This window comes from Benincasa hispida, chromosome 8 (genome assembly GCF_009727055.1).
Source record: "Benincasa hispida cultivar B227 chromosome 8, ASM972705v1, whole genome shotgun sequence".
Lineage (NCBI taxonomy): Eukaryota > Viridiplantae > Streptophyta > Magnoliopsida > Cucurbitales > Cucurbitaceae > Benincasa > Benincasa hispida.
The window spans coordinates 40,005,412-40,018,477 of NC_052356.1; the positions used below are offsets into that span (position 1 = coordinate 40,005,412).

The following is a 13,066-nucleotide window of genomic DNA, read 5'->3' on the forward strand; positions in this document are numbered from 1 at the left end:
TGTTCGTTGCTATCGTGATTTGCTCTAGGAGTATATTGTATAAAATAAATTGGAGAAATAAGTTCCAAGTATAAGTGATGCGTTTATACTTCGATGCGTTTAAATAATTGTAACACGTTGAGCATTAGATATATGCACAGAACACACACAACTTCTTCTAATGACGTTCAAGTTTTCCTAAACCGGACCCAAGTATAAATCTAATTTAGGTTCCTGGTAAGTCCAAGGTCGAACTCAGGGATTCAATTAACCAAACGCAGACCTTGCGTTGTATCTGATGTAGGGGTTTTTCTAAATAAATGTGAGAAATGTGTTATTTACACTAAATTGCTGTGCCTGTGCAAGAGATGAAAAAGAGTTGAGTAGTTAGTGATGGATCATGTGAGAATGGAATTTAATGTAAATGGATGCATCGGTCTAAGACGAGTGTACATAACTAGGATGTGATATGAATGAGATGGGATGGTTTGCTTATCTTTTGTTTATGCGTCAGACTTCATTCAACATTTCTCAATGCGAACAACATACAAAGCCTATCTCTAGGATGCATGCGTCTAAGACAAAATGCAATAAACACCAGTAAGTCTATCTCTAGTTGTACTAGGCGTCCTACTTGATGCAACTTAGTTATTCTTTCGAACAATCTAAGTTAAAGATGCTTTTACCAATTTGTCAAGTTGGCTTGAGCTTTAGAATGAAGTTGTGCATAAAGTATTAATGCATTCAACATAAACAAGAAATAAACAATGGCAAGTATGATGGATCAAACATATGAATTTTATAAAGATACAGAGAGTCTTTATAAAAGCAATATTTAATCAAATGGAATGAAAGTGATAAATGAGAAGAAGGAAACTGAGTCAAGCCAAAGAATACAAAATCTCGTTGTGTACAATCACTTGTTTAGGAATTGGATGAAGTGTCTTTCTCAAGATTAGCTTCCTCCGCTCCTTGACCAGTGGTGGTGGCGGTTCTCAACCCTTCTGATCATCTAGTACTACAGCACAGCCTCTATAGAACTAGAATTATTACTACAATATACAGAGAGTAAGGATTTTTATAATTTTTGAACTTCTTAACTCTAGAGGGACTTCATCTATTTATAGAAGTTGGTCACGTCCACTTGGTGAATGGGCAGCATTAAAGCCCATGTCCTGGTCAGCATTAAAATCCATGCTCTGATTAGCTGCCTGACTCTCGGAAGCTTTTCAGACGCCGCTTGTTGCGTGGAAGCTTTTCAGACGCCACCTGCTGCGTGGAAGCTTTTCAAACATTGCCTGCTACAGGTGCCCATACTTGCAAGTGGTGATGTGACAATCAGCCTGGAGTAATGAATCTTCTCTGCGTTGAACTCCCTCCGATGCATGGCCCATGCGTTAAAGCTTTTTTCCTGCGGCATTTTGTCTAATGCGTTAGTGTTAATCCTTGCATTGAAATCCTGCAATACAATGCGTTAGTGCTGCGATATTTAAGTAATAAAACTTCTCTTGCATGAGTTTGCTATAGTTTGAAATAAATCCATCGTTTCTTTCCGAAAATGAGGAGAATCTTAAAAACCTTAGTTTTCCAATCTTAAGAGCAAAAATAACTTGTATTTCTACAAGTTTATACACTACTCCCCCAAATTTGAACACATGCTTTTGTCTCAAGACATATCCCAAAATAATTCTTCGTTATCTCCTTTGTCTTAAAAGTGTGCAGAGTTGCCCTCTCATCATATTCAGTCATAAGCTTGAGATAAGAGTTTGGAAATATAACTCAGTTTGACTCTTTTCTCAAATAAAATAGTTAGGCTTTCTTTTTTCGCTTGTTCGTCAAGCTTATCGAGCAAGTTCTTTTAACTGCCGGTGCCACCCGACTAGAGGGACTGAGAAATTCTTGAGATCAGTCCTCACATTTCCCTTAGACACAATCACTCCCGATTCGCTGGAACAACAAAACAACCATCTCGCTCTTTCCTTTCCTTCGAGGGTTGGGGAAAACAGAGTGTGCTCCTGCGCACGACATTATAACAAGTGAAAGGAAAGGCTTTGGCATAAAGATACCTTCTTATTAGAGAAAGGGGCAAGCCAAAACCAACTCCTAAAAAGTTGCTGGATCGAAGTATCTCGAACATTCCCCATCCGCCCGCCAGCTGAAGCACCTGCACTTCAATCGATTAACCAAGCACGGGAGATATTCGCTAAAAAGATAACTGGGATATTGAATATGAATAAAAGAAAGAAGGGTCGTAGACAGATGAGCGTTTGCGATCATTTACAAGAGTGAATACCGAAACAGACAATTCCAGCGCTGGCAGAAGAAAGTCCAACTTAAACCGGCTATGCTATAAGGAAAACATACCCGAAACTGGATCACTGGTAACCATATCCTATATAGAAAAAGATTCCTTCTTTGAAATGGTGTCACTGGCTTGCGTAAAGCTAACTTGACAACTATCTTAACTGATCGAATAATTTCCCCTAGCTTGTTGGAACGGGGTGTGAGGGCCCTCCTACTATTTTGATTGGAAGGGCAACAAAAGAGACTGCCCCACGGGCTGGAATCGAGAGGAACTCATCTGCCAAAGAAAGTGTTTAACTGCTGGAACCGAATGCATTACCAAGCCAAGAGCTGGGTAGCTAATAGTTCTTGTTCTTGTCATTCCTACTAGTCGGATAGGAACAAATGCAGTCAGTAAACTTCTATTGATGAGAGATTCGTGACGGAAAAAGCATTTCTTGGCTATTAAGTTCAAATCAAGGGCTAATGTTTAGTTTCAGGTGCAACAGGTCTTTTATCACAACTCCTTTCATTTCTAAAAACATTCTCGTTTTTTCTAAACCAGCAATGCGTTGGATGCATTTTTTAAGATAAATGTCGGATAAAAAGAAAAAAACAATTATGAATTTTTATTTTACTCATGCGTTGTTCCAGGTATCCCACTTTTGTTTTGGCTTGCCCCCACGGGTGTCATGTGAGCATCTAACTACGGGTGAGAACCCTTCACAATTAAACTCATATCTAATATTCATGCTTTTGAAGATATAATTTTTTTTTTCCAGAATAGATAGAGGAGTTATATGGGACGCGTTGGTTTAGGAGACTTATCTTCGTTTTGGCTTGCCCCCATGGGTGTCATGCGAGCATCCAACTACGACTAAGTACCTGTTCCAGCTAAATTCATGCCATTTTAAGGTTTTTATTTTGAAATAAGGACAGAGGAGTCGCGTTTAAAATTTTTCTTATTTTGTCCCCTTTTCTTTATGATGTATTCGTTTGATGCGTCTTAACTCGGATTTTTCTCATCCCCAAATTTGGAGACGAGCTAAATTCTCATTGCTAAAAGAGAAAAAAAATTTCAAAAAGGCTTTGAGATTCTGAAAGGAGTTTAAGACTTAAAGCTTGCACGCGTTAGAAGGTAAACATAACCTTTTTAGAGAAGTTCAGGCCTTGTTGATTTTCCTAATGCCTACTTTAAACTTATAGATTTCATATAGTTGATATCATTGAGGTCAGGCAGAGCACAAGACTTAGAAAATATCTAAAGAAAAAAAATCAAGTATGCCAAGGTCAAACGCGAGGAACAAAATGATAGGAATTTCTCATTCATTTTCATAATTTCACATGAAGTAAACAAGCAAGTCAAAGCAGATACAAAAGAACAATTAAATCAAAATACAAAAATAACCCCAAAACTCTATTGTGCTGGCGCGTCATCTCTGTATTCTTCCTCAGTGTCTTCATCCATAAAATGCAAGGGGTTTCTAAGATGGGCAGGCAGTGGAGGCAGAGCAAACATTCCAACCAATACCTGGTTGATGTATTGCGTTGTATAAACAAATTGGTTTTGCATCCATCTTGTTTGCTGCCTTAGATAATCCCTTAGAACCCAATTCTGTTGCTGAAGATCTTCGATAGACGGGGCCAGTGGTCTGAGCTGATCACTGATAAAAGTTTTCAACTCTTCTAAGTCTGCATTGCGTTGAGGTGGTGTTGGTTCTTCATTTCTTCCAATTGGTTTTTCAAAATTTGCTGCGGTGTTCGACCCTACCCAGTTGGCTAAAAAATTATTGGAGGAGGCACAAAGTTGGGAATTGGACTTGGTTGGGGAGAAGGAAGGAAGTAAGGGATGACCTGATCTATATGAGTTGGTTCTTGGTGCGTTTGATTAGGACTCCCTTATAGTGGGGCCAATGGTGAGTTATGGAAAGTAAGATTGAGGGGTGGTTGTGTTTCTTCAACCGGAAGTTCAAGCTCAGCTTCATGTTCTTCATGCTCTAAAGTTTCATCGTTGTGTTCAACAATTTGGACGCGTCTTCTTTTGAGGGCGTGTTTGGATGATCGAGGCTTGATTGCCACTTCCTTGGCAGGTAAGGTAGGTTGATGCGACAAACCGCGATGTAGACGCCTCACTAACTTTATGTCTATCAAGCCATCGATATCTTCATGATCATCCCCCAGAGGGATGCCCCCGCATTCGCATAGTGCCCAGATCAGTCATGGAAAGTAGAGTTGCCCTCGTGGCTTAGTCTTGATGGCTTTGATCTGATCCCTTATAATTCTTCCAACGTCCAAAGGGATGCACTGCATGATGCAATAGGTAGTCAGGACGCGTTCCTTTGATAATGTCTCATCATGCGTTGTAGGCATGATGCTCTGTTTGATTAAGTAATACCACAAATTCGCGTCTGGAGTTAAATTCTTGGAAGCTAACATTTTTGCCCCGTTTCTCGATGTTTGCCATTTACTTCCAGGTTTGGCTATCGTCCTTAACGCATATTCTAATTGGCTTGGCGTAGGCGGCTCTAAGATGTGATTTTCTTTCGCGTCCGGATTACTGTCAATGTGGAACACTTCATTTATTTTTTCAGCTGAGAAACGTACTAATACCTCATCAACAAAAGCTGTGTTCTTCTCCATATCAAACTCACTATTATAGAACATACGGATGAGGTTGGGCCAAATACGAGTGTGCCCAACGCAAAATGATTCCACCATAATGCGTTTATTGTTTCAGTTATGTAAAATGGCAGTGGGTGGCGTTTGGGAAAGAAGCCCTTTTCTACGAGTATGTCACTAAATTGACGCTTTCTTCCGCTAGGTCTTCTTAGGTAACGCGTCGGTTACCTTGCGTTTTCCTGCCGCAATGCTCTTTTGCTTCCCTTGTCAGTTCTTTCAGTTCATTCTCTAATTCCTTTTGAGATCCGTCTTGCTTTGCCCTTGCCTTGCGGGCTGGTAGTCTCTCAATTCCTGCTCTAGTACGTTGTGCTTGAGCTGTTTTCATGTGTTGCACCCTCAGGTCCGGATGCAGATTTCTCATCTTCTTCTTCCTCTAACATCAATTTTCTTTTTCTTGTTACTCTTTTTGATTTTAAAGGCCCTTCATTCGTGTCGGATGGGTGTGGTTGAGACGCGTTAGGGCCAATTCTCCCTTCTCTATTTTCTTCTTCCCTTTCTTCTTCTTTTAATTCCTTTTCAAGCATCATAGCATACCACTCCGCTTTTTCTAACTCAAGTGATGCGTTAGGTGGGTTTAAACACATCACCTGCTCTTCCTCTTGACTTTGATTGAGGGACGCCAAGATCGCACCAAAAACCTCTTGCTCGTCCAGTCGAGCCAATGCTACAAACTCTTCAAGATTGCGCTCTGACGCAGGACTGTCAGAGGGTGGTATGGGTGGAGTAAATGGAGGGGTACCCACTGGGTATGAGGCATCCCAGAGGAAGATATGAGGATGGGCGAATGAGGTGGTTGGCTCGACGCATCTGATTCTACTGGATAAATGGTGGCCAAGGGCTCAATAGAAAGTGGAAGTGGTGGACGCACAGCTGGTGACGGTGCGTTGTAGATGTAGGCTGGGAGTGGATTATGCGTTGCACCTACTATAGTGATGTTAGGGATGACTGGTGGTGGGGCAGGCTTGGTGTAGGGTTTGGAGGCGTCCATAGATGATGGACGCGTCCTTGGTTTTGCAGGTGTTTTGGCCCTTGGCTTGGGGGTAGTTTTGGGTTTTGGTTGAAGGGTTTTAGGTTTAGGTTGAGGGATCTTGGCCGGAGGGGTAACGATGGATTTGGAGGCTTTGTAAGGGAGTTTCGTGGGGACTGTGGAAGGTTTCGAAATAGGTGGCTGCTGGGAAGAGGTGGCTCCGCCTTGTGTGGGTTTGGTTTGGGTGAGGGTTTTGGTGGTTTTTCTAGGGCTCGGGAGAGGTGAAATCGACACAGAGGATGAGGAAAAAGAACCTATCGGTGAGTCGTTCCCAAAGCTCATGGTTTGGTTTTGGCTATCTCAGGCGGACGACATTGTGGTCGGAGAAGCTCGAGCGAATCGGAAGCGAGGGAGACAGAGAAGTTTTTTTTTTCTTTCTTTTGTTTCAAAGAGCTCGAGAGTGAAAATGAAGAAGAAGAAAACTTTGAATCGTTGGGTCCTTTTATAGACTGAGAGAGGGTTAGTGGCTGATGTCAGGCGGCGTCTGACGTTTGTAATAAATGTAAAGCTAAAGGGACGTCTCGGTTATCTAAATACTCGAGTGTTTTTGTGTTCTCGAGACGCGTCCCTTCAACTGGGCCATGCATTAGACTTGCGTCTAACACGTCTGTTATTCCTAACTCGATTATACACAACTTTTAAAGAAAAACAAACAAGTTTCCAACTTTTATAAAAGCAAAAACAAAGAACAATCTTAAAACAACCAAACAAATAAATCAAAAAACTCAAACGCATCGTAAAATACAGAATGCAAAAATATAAGGATAGAAGAAGTGTCCCTGGAATATATGGCGATGCAAACGCAGGGATACTTCGACGCGGGCCTCAATTGGCTTCACGTAGTGCAAGAGATGACTTTTGGCGTTCCAGTCCATCTTTAAAGTAAGGCTTCACTCTCTGGTCGTTTATTTTGAATGCGTTGGTGCCATCTTCTTGCGTTATTTCCACAGCTCCATATGGAAAGATCGTCTTAATGATAAAGGGTCATGACCACCTGGATTTTAGTTTTCCTGGAAACAAACGCAGACGTGAATTGAACAATAGAACTTTTCAGCCAACAACAAGTTCTTTCTCTAGGATAGACTTGATTTCTTGATTTGATACTTCCACTTGACCGTTTGTTTGTGGGTGGTAAGAAGTGGCGATTTTGTGCCTGACATTATATTTTGCAAGTAATTTGGAAATGATGCGATTAATGAAATGCATACCTTCGTTGCTTATCAGGGCTCTTGGCGTTCCATAGCGTGTAAAGATTTTCCTGGTAAGAAACTTAGATACAGTGGATGCCTCATTCCTAACATAGGCTACTGCTTCTACCCACTTAGATACATAATCTACTGCAAGCAGGATGTACTGTTAGCCACAGGACAGGGAAAAAGGTCCCATAAAATCTATACCCCAAATATCAAACAACTCAACTTTGAGAATATTGTTCAAGGGCATTGCGTGCCTTGAAGAAATATTCTCGGTGCGTTGACAGGGGTCACATTTTCGAACAAACTCCCTCGCATCTGTAAAGAGGGTGGGCCAAAAGTATCCGCTTTGAAGAACCTTCGCTGCGGTTCTTTGTCCACGAAAATGCCCTCTATATGGAGAGTCATGACACTCAGTTAATATGTGTTGTGTCTCCTCCTCCAGAACGCATCAACGCATTATGGAGTCAGGGTCTTGTTTGTATAGAAACGGTTCTTCCTAAAAATAAAACTTGCTATCATGAATTAACCGCTTCTTTTTCTGAGAGTTGAAGTTCCTAGGGAATTTCTTGGTGGTTAAATAATTGACTATGTTCGCATACCAAGGTTCCCTGCCTTCAACTCTAAACAGGCTTTTATCAGGAAATGCGTCCTTGATTTCACCTTCTTGGGCTTGCATTTCTTGATTCTCTAGCCTAGACAGGTGGTCAGCCACCTGATTTTCTGTTCCCTTTTTGTCCTGGATATCAATATCAAACTCCTGTAGCAGCAGCACCCATCTTATCAACTTTGGCTTCGCATCCTTTTTCCTCATCAGGAATTTTATGGCTGAATGGTCGATGTATATGGTGGCTGACGCATCAACTAAGTAAGATCGAAACTTTCTAATGCCAAACACTACAACCAACATTTCTTTTGCAGTAGTTGTTTAGTGTTCCTAAGAGTCATTTAGTGTTTTGGACACGTAGGAGATGGGGTGTATCAAGTTACCCTTCTTCTGCCCTAACATTGTTCCTACTGGCGCATCACTCGCGTTGCACATGAGAATAAAGTGCTACGTCCAGTCTGGTGCTATCAGTACTGGGGCTGTCGTCAACGCATACGGTTTCAAATGCGTTAGTGCAGTCTTCATTAAAGTCATAGGACCGGTTCACCTCTAGTAATGCGCTTAGAGGTCACGCAATCTGAGAGAATCCTCTAACGAACCGTCTATAGAAGCCAACATGCCCTAGAAAACTTCATAAAGTTTTAACATTTGATGGTGGTGGAAGTTTTGCTATGACATCTATTTTGGCTTCATTTACTTCCAAGCCAGCTTCAGATACTTTATGACCTAAGACAATTCCTCCAGTCACCATGAAGTGACATTTCTCCCAATTCAGCACCAAGTTTGTTTCCTCGCATCGTGCGAGGACGACCTCCAAATTATCTAAGCATGACTGGAATGAGTCTCCAAGTATTGAAAAGTTGTCCATGAAGACTTCAACGGTCTTTTCTAGGAAGTCAAAGAAGATAGCCATCATACATCTTTGAAATGTCCCAGGTGCGTTATACAGCCCAAAGGGTATGCGTCTGAATGCAAATGTTCCAAAGGGACAAGTAAATGTAGTCTTCTTCTGATCTTCCGAATATATCAGAATCTGGTTGTAACCAGAGTATCCATCGAGAAAGCAATAAAATTCTTTGCTTGCAAGTCTGTCAAGCATTTGATCAATGAAAGGAAGGGGGAAGTGGTCTTTCTTAGTTGCTGCATTGAGTTTCCTGTAATCCATACAAATACGTTAGCCTGTGACAGTCCTCAAGGGTATGAGTTCATTATTGTTGTTGACTACCACGGTCGTTCCTCCTTTCTTGGGAATGCATTGGACTGGACTTACCTAGCTACTGTTGGATATAGGATAAATAACTCCCGCATCCAACCATTTTAGAATTTCTTTCTTAACCACTTCTTTCATTATGGGGTTCAACCTTCTATGAGGCTCGATTGAGCTCGACTTCCTTTCTTCCAGCCTAATCTTATGCATGCAATAAGATGAACTAAGGCCATGGATATCCGCAAGCGTCTAGCTTATTGCACGCTTGTGCTTTTTCAGCATCTGTAAGAGAGATTGCTCATTAGGATCTGTGAGATTTGTGGAAATGATCATAGGTAAAGTGTTGTCGGTTCCAAGGAACGCATATTTCAAATGTCCAGGTAACTATTTCAACTCGAGTTCTAGTGGTTCTTCAAGTGATGGACGCGCTGGTTTTGTCCGCTGCTCACTCAGACTTGGCGGCTCTGATTCTTTCAGGTTCTCCTCCAACGCGAGGACCTCACATACATGAGTCTCTTCTTCAGGTAACTCAATACTGTTTAGTTGACAATCTTCATTATCTGGGAATTTTAATGCGTTGAGCATATTAAACTTCACATCCTCATTGTCCACGCGCATAGTTAATTCGCCTTTATACACGTCAATTAAAACTTTTCCAGTAGCTAAGAAGGGGCGTCCAAGGATAATTGGTAACTTCCTATCTGCTTCATAGTCTAAGATAATAAAGTCTGCTGGGAATATGAGATTGTCAACCTTCACCAGAACATCTTCACTCTTCCCTTCTGGGTACTTAATTGTTCTTTCAGCGAGCTGAATAGTAACAGAAGTGGGTTGTGCTTCGCCAATCCCCAATTTCTTAAAAATTGAAAGTGGCATGAGATTAATGCTGACTCCTAGATTGCACACGCATGACCCACATCCAATCCTCCTATCGAACAAGGAACTGTGAAGCTCCCAGGGTCCTTCTGCTTCTTTGGTAGACTGTTGCTTACTAACGCGTTACACTCCTGCATTAGCGCTATTACTTCCTTTTCGCTGACTCTTCTCTTCTTTGTCAAAATGTCCTTAAAAAATTTGACATATATTGGCATCTGCTCCAAAGCCTCTATCAGTGGAATGTTGATATGCAACTGCTTTAGGAGCTCAGGAAAGCGCTTGAATTGTTGTTCATCGTTCTTTTTCATCCGACGCATAGGAAATGGTGTGTTCAAAGTCACTTCAGGCTTTCCCACGTTAGACGTACTGGGATCTGAATGGCTTGTAGTCTCGGGCGTTCTTTCTTCCTAATCCATTGAGCGTGTGATGTGTTCTTTCAAAGGATTGCTATTTCTTGAATTCATTCTTCTTTCTTCATGAGCTCTTCGACTTCGCAGCGTCACCGCGTGACATTGCTCCTTCCCATTATTGTTCCCAGGTGTTTTAGTATTGCTAGGTAGAACTCTAGACTGCCTGTTTTTCAACTCGCTCGCTATCTGCCCTATCTAGATTCCAGGTTTCTGATAAATGACGCTTGACTTTTTAGCAACGCATCATTCTGGGCTATGTACTTCTTCAATAGGTTCTCAAGCGGAGATCCTGAGCTCGACGTCTGTCCTCCTTTATTAAAGGGCTGTTGATGTTGCTGATGCGCTTGTTGAAATGCAGGCAGTGGTCCATTCCTTTGCTGATGGTTCGCCCCCGGGTGGTGCTCTTGATGATTTCCTCCTATCTAAGAAAAATTCGGATGGTTTCTCCATCCAGGGTTATATGTATTAGAGAATGGGTTGTTTTTGATGAAGCATACTGATTGAGAGTTTTATGGACATTCAACATAGGAGTGAGGATCTCTACAGCCCACACAGCTAACCATGGGCTGCCCAAATGCCTCTACCTGATTCACCTTCTACTGATTTGATGCGTTTCCTAGCGTTATGTTCTGTAGAAGGCTAGTCATCGTAGCCACTTGAGCAGAAAGTGTGGCTATTGCGTTGGAATCGATAGAATTAACGTTCTGAGATCTCTTCTTTCTGTCAGCTCTTCCATCATACGTATCATCCACCCATTCCATATTGTGTTTAGCAACGCGGTATAGTATCTTTTTAGCATCAGTGTAAGATTTGTCCATAAGTCCACCAGCTGCTGCTACGTCTGCTGCCATCTGCGATGCTCTATTCAGTCCTCTATAAAATGTCTCCATTTGGATAGTTAGAGGTAGTCCATGGTTCGAGCAATTCTTGACCAAGCCCTTAAAACGCTCCCATGCGGCGCTTAAGGTCTCAACATCTTCTTGTTCAAAGTTTATAATCTCTCGATGCCTCATCGCGTTGGTGGTAGGTGGGAAGTATTTTTGCATAAATTTTTCCTCCAACTTCACCCAGGTGATGATTTCACCAGGCTTCAGTGAGCTCACCTATTGTTTTGCGTCATCATGCAAAGAATAGGGAAATAAGGACAGCCTAATCGCCTCTGGGGTGATTCCAGGAATCACAAATGAATTACACGTTTCTAGGAAACGCTTCATGTGGGCGTGAGGATCTTCACCACGACCACCCCCAAATTGTCCAGAAGACTTGAGCATTTGGAGCATAACAGATTTAATCTCAAACCTGGTTCCATTTGGCGTTGGGTATATGATTCTTGGAGAGAAATCATACAGTACAGGGGACACGTACTCCCTCATGGGACGCGTGCTGCTATTCGCCATCAGGATTGGATTCTGTGCACCATTAGCTAGTTGCTGATTTGCCCACGAACTAAGCTTGTTTTAGATGAGATTTATAATGAGACTATGAGAGTTCAACAAGAGTTGTTGATGTCGGTTCATCTAGTCAACCATCTCAAGAGTTGAGACTGCCTCGACGTAGTGAGAGGGTTTCGAACCCACCGGAACACTACATGGGTTTGACTGAATCCCAGAACATCATGTCTGATAATGGAGTTGAGGATCCATTGTCTTATAAGCAAGCAATGGAGGATGTTGACAAAGATAAGTGGATTAAAGCCATGAATCAGGAAATGGAGTCTATGTACTTCAATTCCTTATGGGAACTTGTGGATCAGCCTGATGGGGTAAAACCTATAGGGTGTAAGTGGATGTACAAGAGAAAACGAGGTGGAGATGGAAAGGTGCAGACCTTTAAAGCCAGACTCGTGGCAAAGGGTTATACCCAGGTCGATGGAATGAACTATGAGGAAACTTTTTCACCTGTTGTCGTGTTGAAGTCTATTAGGATTCTTCTGTCCATAGCCACATTTTATGATTATGAGATATGGAAAATTGACATCAAGACTGCCTTTCTGAATGGTAATATTGAGGATACCATCTACATGGCTCAACCAGAGGGATTCATTGTTCCAGATCAAGAGCAAAAGGTTTGCAAGCTTAATAGGTCCATTTATGGATTGAAACAAGTATCTAGATCGTGGAACATTAGATTTGATAGTGCCATTAAGTCTATTAGAATGTTGATGGGCCTTGTGTTTACAAGAAAATCATCAACAACTCAGTAGCTTTCCTGGTGCTGTATGTGGATGATATCCTACTTATTGGGACTGATGTAGGTTTTTCGATTGACATTAAGAAGTGGTTAGCTGCCTAATTCCAAATGAAAGATTTGAGAGAGCCGCAATTTGTACTAGGGATCCAGATCATTCGGGATCGTAAGAATAAAAGGTTGGCCTTGTCTCAGGCGTACATTGATAAGATGTTGATCAGGTACTCGATGTAGAATTCCAAGAGGGGTTTATTACCCTTCAAACATGGAATTATTTTGTCTAAGGAGCACTGTCCTAAGACACCTCAAGAGGTTGAGGGAATGAGACAGATTCCCTATGCTTCAGCTATTGAAAGCCTCATGTATGCAATGTTATGTACTAGACCTAACATTTTCTATGTGGTAGGGATTGTAAGTCGATATCAGTCCAATCCAGGATTAGATCACTGGATGGCGGTCAAAATGATTCTCAAGTATCTTCGGAGAACAAGAGACTATATGCTCGTGTATGGAGATAAGGATTTGATCCTTACAGGATACATAAACTCTAACTTTCAGACTGATAGAGATTCTCAAAAATCAACATCAAAGTCAGTGTTCACTCTAAATGAAGGGGTT

General features: G+C 41.7%; 1 non-coding gene across 1 annotated transcript; it reads left to right on the top strand.

The window, feature by feature from the left end:
• Positions 1-11,167: 11,167 nt before the first annotated feature.
• Positions 11,168-11,271, top strand: LOC120084353. Its single transcript, XR_005483712.1, has one exon. It is a non-coding gene; the product is annotated as a small nucleolar RNA R71 (small nucleolar RNA).
• Positions 11,272-13,066: the final 1,795 nt, after the last annotated feature.